Source organism: Pithys albifrons, chromosome 4 (genome assembly GCF_047495875.1).
Source record: "Pithys albifrons albifrons isolate INPA30051 chromosome 4, PitAlb_v1, whole genome shotgun sequence".
In the NCBI taxonomy this organism is placed as follows: domain Eukaryota; kingdom Metazoa; phylum Chordata; class Aves; order Passeriformes; family Thamnophilidae; genus Pithys; species Pithys albifrons.
The window spans coordinates 14,779,702-14,785,701 of NC_092461.1; the positions used below are offsets into that span (position 1 = coordinate 14,779,702).

General features: G+C 36.8%; 1 long non-coding RNA gene across 1 annotated transcript in view; it reads right to left on the reverse strand.

The window, feature by feature from the left end:
* Window positions 1–1,763, reverse strand: part of LOC139670849 (uncharacterized) — a 103,417-nt gene extending 101,654 nt beyond the window's left edge. Inside the window, exons 1-2 of the long non-coding RNA XR_011697587.1 lie at window positions 1,450–1,763; window positions 1,068–1,335 (exon numbers count right to left, since the gene is read on the reverse strand). This is a non-coding gene — a long non-coding RNA (uncharacterized lncRNA). The remainder of the gene's footprint in view (window positions 1–1,067; window positions 1,336–1,449) is intronic.
* Window positions 1,764–6,000: the final 4,237 nt, after the last annotated feature.

The window sequence follows — 6,000 nt, forward strand, 5'->3', positions numbered from 1 at the left end:
TGCTAATATTACAATTTTTTAAGTGATAGATAACAGGAATATCGTCTAACAAACATTGCCTAAATTGTTTCTTAAATTTTAAAACTAAAGCTGAGCAAACATTTCTTTCAAAAGGGGTGGCTGTCAAGCTTTTTGCCATGGAAAACCAGCCATGGCTGCAGAAAACTATAAACTGATAACTAATATACTAATATTAGCTCCATCTCTTAAGAGAAATGAACCATCAACAAAGCTTTGATACCAACCTCCCCTTTTAACATATGATACAAATTATTATTTTGACCAGTCTTTAAAAGTATCTGTTTTAAAATTTCCTCCTACACAATTCCCCCCATGTTCTATGCTCTGTTTGCAGCTGCTTTTCTACACCCAGCCCTCAGATAGGATTACAGTCATATCCACCTCACAACATTTTTGACAGCAGAATTATCCTCTGGATGTTGACTTTGAAAGTCGGAAGAAAGCATTCATCGAAATCAATAATGAGTAGATAAAATCCCAGTAGTAATACAGGTAGACAGGCAGAGCTGTGAGCAGGCTGCACAGGTCCACTATGGGAGAAAAAAGAAAGGTAGAGTGAGTTCACACAAGCCCTTTTCTTGCTCAAATGTATAGCATGAGATCTCTTTGAATCCCATGACCACGTTACTCAAGCACAGAGATAATACTTAACACTTGAACATCTGCAACTGGAAATAGAGGAGCAGCTGTGTGAAGCTGGGTAGAAGGAGGAGCCAAAGAAACAAGATTATTAACACTTAATCGGTCCCTCAGAGCTGTGCAAGGGTGCTGGTACTGTGCAAAGGGTGATGCTGCATTTACGTGCACAAGCATAATTCACAGAAGAGCTCAGATCAGATCAAGTGCTCACATCAAGTTTTTCTGTGCATTCAAAACCTCAAATGTATAACACAGTAAAAACACTGTAGTATATTTTAGCACGCTGATTTGGAAATGAAAAAAAGAGCCAGGCAATTAAACTTTGGAAGCTTTCTATGAGATGTAGCCTGCATCAACTCCCTGTGTTACAGCAGCTGTAAATTCCACCCAACACTCAAAATACTCACCAAAATGATTAAAATAATGCAATGTACTTCTACATCCAATGCACAGATGTCTTTGGAAGAAGCATTTCTTTGATTCTTTCTAGTTCATCGAATTAGCATGTGAGCAATATGGAGAAACTTGTTTGTTCATGGATGATGGCCAGGTGTTAATTTTGGTCTCCCAGTATCCCTCTGGATCAAATCTCTGCTCTTTAGTCTGTCCACCATTCATCTCCTCAGTTTACTAAAATCTGGAAATCTGTGGGTGATGTATTCTGTATTAATATTCCTGTTAGCAGTGGAGATACGAAAAAAATTATTCCCAAACTCCATTTGTTGCCCAGTGTTCAGGACATTGATTGGTATATTTTGGGACCATCTGTCTAAGCAGTTTTTAACTCACCTGTGATATTCAAATGCAAGCACTGGTCAGTGGAAAATTAGTCTAGTACATTTTCAGCTATTATTTTATTTTGGAGTACTGATTGCCTAGCAATCTTATTCATTTGAGGTCAAGGGGCTTTAGTGTTGAGAGCAGTCTTGGTAGCTTGCCTCTTTACCCATGTCTGTGAGTTAGAAAAAAAAGGAGAACTCTTAGCCAATCTGGAGACTGAAAAGCACATAAATGTTGATTTTGCTGCCAAATGATACTTTTACACTTACTTGAAGACTGTAAATATGCAGAAGCGCAATGTTTTCCATTAAAATGGCACAAGAAATGCAGAGGCTTTAATCATGTAACTGTTTAAATCTGATTTCATTTCTATTTCAGGTGATTGCTGTTGTGATCATGTAGATTATTAATTTGCAGCCAATGCAGCAATCATGGTTGCTGTCCTAGTCTTTTCTCAACCATTCTTTTTTCCCAAATAATCTATTTTCTTTTACTTGCTTGTAGATTTAGGTGCTTGTCTCTTCAGACTCATCTGAAGCACTTGGTTCAAGTGACTGTAATTTTCTTGGTGTTAACATCCCTCTACAAATACCTCTCCAAAAGATAGACAGCAGCATTTAGGATTAAGTACAAATTAAACATTGCCATTCTTCAAGGGAAAAAAAAACAAAACAAAAAAAAGGCACCAAATTTTTAACTTCCTTGATTTGTTTTATGACAAAAAATAAGCTGTTAATCTAGTCTTTTCCTTTGTTTCATGATCTTTGAATACAAATACAGTTGAGGTGATACTTCTAACAACAATCTTTTCTTCACTCTCTATATGCTCCTGAACAGAGAAATTTTCAGCACTACCATTGCTTTTCTCACCTTAAATAATGAGATTATTTTATACTATGAAGTTTAAAATTATCTTCATTTTTCTAGTTTATAATATTTGTTTTTCTGTCATAAGGATATTTAGTCTTTATCTGTTTGTTTGAAATTGTCTGCTACTGGGCCATCAACAGTTGAGGGATACCCCATGACTCCCAGAATTAATCACTAATTGTTTGAGTCCCCGGCCTGGGGGAGGGACTGGGTGCTCCCTGAGGGTACATAACTGGTGGGTAAGAAGACCACTCGTTGGATCCAGAGGAGCAGCAGGACCTCAACAGGAGGAGACTACTGCTGTTGACTAGACTACACCTGCCACTCTCAGCCTGAATACAGCCATCATCTGCACCAACAGGTTTCTCACTTCCTTTTGCTTTGGACTTGGGGGAACCATGGGGGTCTCAGCAAAAGGACTAACAAACCCCTTTGGGTTTGTGCCCCAGAACACTGGGTAATACTACTCGGATTTGTGAGTTGAAAGCTATTTCTCTTTGTGTCAGTGTATTTATGGTAATATCTTTCATTAAATTGTAGCTCTGACTTATAATCTCTCTTGTGGTGGGTCCATTTCTCCTGCTGGTTTACCTTTAAACCAGCACACACTTGAATTGCCTAGTCATGGTATGGTCCAGAGCATGATGGCTGAGAAATCAGCCTGGGCTAGGAGGTTCTTTTTACTTTTTTACATTTATTTTGGTTACAGACCCAGGAGGAAGGTATCTTGGAGCTTATAGGTGGGAGAAAAATTGCTTTAGGCCATCTAGGAGCTTATGCTTAAAAAAAGGGTGAAGAAGACCTTCTAGTTATATAGGAAAAAGTTAATAAAATTTGTAAAATCAAAAGGAAATCATAGGGATAGCTGTGCTTGTCTATGAGATGAAATTTGCTTAGACTTTATCACAGGGGTCTGTAAGCAAGGAAGAAGAGGTTAAACAGTAGGAAGACTTACACAACCCTTTATGAATCCAAAACTTTCTGGGATAACAGAGTCATGGAAGATAGATAATTACATTTCAATTTGTTATAGTTTTGGCTTTAGTTTTAGTTAGGCCTAGTTTAGGTCTTAATTTTAGTAGGCCCAGATAGTATTACATATATTAGAGGGGACAAGCATCACCTGACTTAAGCAACCAAAGAGATATTTCATATCATCTGATGTCAAAACAGGTATAACAGAGAGTGAGGGAGGTGCCTGGGGCTCTTTGCTCCATGCCCACTTGCCTGGGAAGGACATATGTGTTGTTCTGGGCAGCCAAGGCCTCACTGCCACTCACTGCTACTCCACAGCTGTGTTTTAGTTTGGGAAGCAAACATTTCTCTTTTTTTATTGTTGATATTTTTCTCCTCTCTTGCCAGGTATCTCTTGGGAGGCATCTTTTGGGGTGTTTTGTGGGTCTGGGTGTTGAAATCTGTATTATTGGTTGGGTAACTTGGTGTGGAGTTGTTTGTTTTTTCTTCCTACCTTTCTATATATTGCATTTGGCTTTTAATTTTCTCTCTTCTGTGTAAATATAAAAAGCTTGCCATTTTAAGTGTTAGTCCTAGGGGGTTTTTCCTCTTTCCCACAGGGTTGGGGGGGGGGGCTCTAACTCTGTGGTTGGCACTTGGCATTTTGCCAGGTCAGCCAAACACACAATTAAAGGATAAAAAAGAGAAACAAGGGTGAAATATTATATCTGTTGTATCTATCAACATATGGTGATGTGCTCCCACTGTTTGCTATATGAGAGTACCTAAGTACTTTATATTAAGTAAGCAAGAAATTTAAAGGCCAGTGACATCTTAGATCAGTTGAATGCAGAAATCCTCACAGTTGAAAAAATATATTTTCTTTACATTTGCCCTACCTCCCCAGAGACAATTTTCCACACATAGTGGCACAAAATTAATGAAAATAGCAAGTTGAAACCTTTGTAGTGCTTTTAGAAAGTCAGTGGCATGAAGGGAAATTTTGTTTAAATGTATGTGATTTCCAAACAGTCTGTTTCTGTCTGCATATCAAGTATCTGCAGAACTAGCAGACAGTCACTTTTAATCACTAAATTTCATATCAAGTGTTTGATGTATTTATCTGAAGGAATCAAACCCAGTATGGAACCCCATTGCCACAGACATTCGTCAAAATACAATCTCTTCCTTAGAGAACAAATTGCATCTCAGAAGGACTTGAGTTTTATACAGGAAAGTAATCCTTGCCTAGCCTTTAAAATCTTGACCTGAACACACATTTATACTGCACAAAAGAATCAATATGGTGCAGTTCTCACTATTCCTATTAATTCAGAGCACTTCCTGTGCCTAGAGACAAACTTCAATCAAAATTTAAAAACGCAAGCCATTTAAAGGAAAGGTCAAACTCTGAAGGAGGCTTAACTCTGTATTGTCTTTTATTGGCTTCATGATGTGACATTTTCTGTCCTAAAGAGTGTTTCCAAACAAAGACTGAAGAGGTTAATGGCAGATACAATTAGTAAGCTACACTTTGGAATGAGTTTCTTGGAAAAAAGTACATGTAGTTTTATAAAGCTACCGAACTCTCATGAATATTCTAGTCTAAGTCTAGGCCTTTTATTGACTTCTTTTCATGCTTTCTAGCCCAAGGAGTTTCCCCTTTTTGTATTTGTTTGGCAAGTTTCTTATGTTTGGAGGGTGTTAATGTTCAGATTGCTTCTTTGACTTCAGACAGTAAATACACTTTACCTTTTCATGTCTGAATTTCATACATTTGCTATTCTGAAATAATTAAAAGCGTTGATCTGACTTAGTACCTTATAGCTGGACAGAGACATCAGCATTTCTCACTCTCCCATTTCTACATCCATGAGTTGTACATTTTCCTCTTTAGTTATTTTATACAGAACAGGAATCATAATTTTGTCTGACAGTACCTGGGTTTTCCATTCAGGCAGAGATACTTTCTGGAACCATTTAGAACTTTTACTTTTAAACCTTTATTTGAATCAACTACTTTTCTGAAATACCAGTTCTGTTCCCTTAGTTCTTCTCAAGCTTGGAAGCTTATTCTAAGGAATGTAAAGGGGGAAAAAATACTAGAAAATTTTATTTTACTTTATTCTCAATAGTAGTGCTCTCAAACTTCTTAATTATACCACTTTTAGAAATGTAGTGTCCTCTGTTGAATATATTACTTAAATTCACCTGGTATGTGGAAAATACATTGTAAATGTATGAACCTTCTGTCATTCCTCAGTTATAGAGGCTCTGTTGAAATGAATGGCAACATTTTTATTAATGAAAAGCCTGTCTTTAGAAGTGTATCTTAGTTACAATTATTGAAAGTCTGTTTTTGTCTGCCATCTTTCATTTAGGCTAGGACATAACAAAACAAAAAGGAGAAAGTAAATTCTGAAGTGTATGTTTCCATTCAATTTGCCAAATGACTGAGAAACCAATAATTCATCCTTGGTGAAAAAGACTGCAATTATTCCCTTTTTTGTAAAAACATCAATTTACAGTGAACAGGACAAACTTTTGACAGGTACAGCATTGTACTTCAAAGCAACGCCAAATAAATTAACTGAAATTATTTGTACCAAGAAACCTTTCAAGATTAAGAAAGCCTAACTTTATGTAATGATTTGGGATGAATACACAAATTCAACTAATATGCAAATTATTCCCTTCAAACCAGAATTTCAGAGGAATACAATCTCTGATATTTAA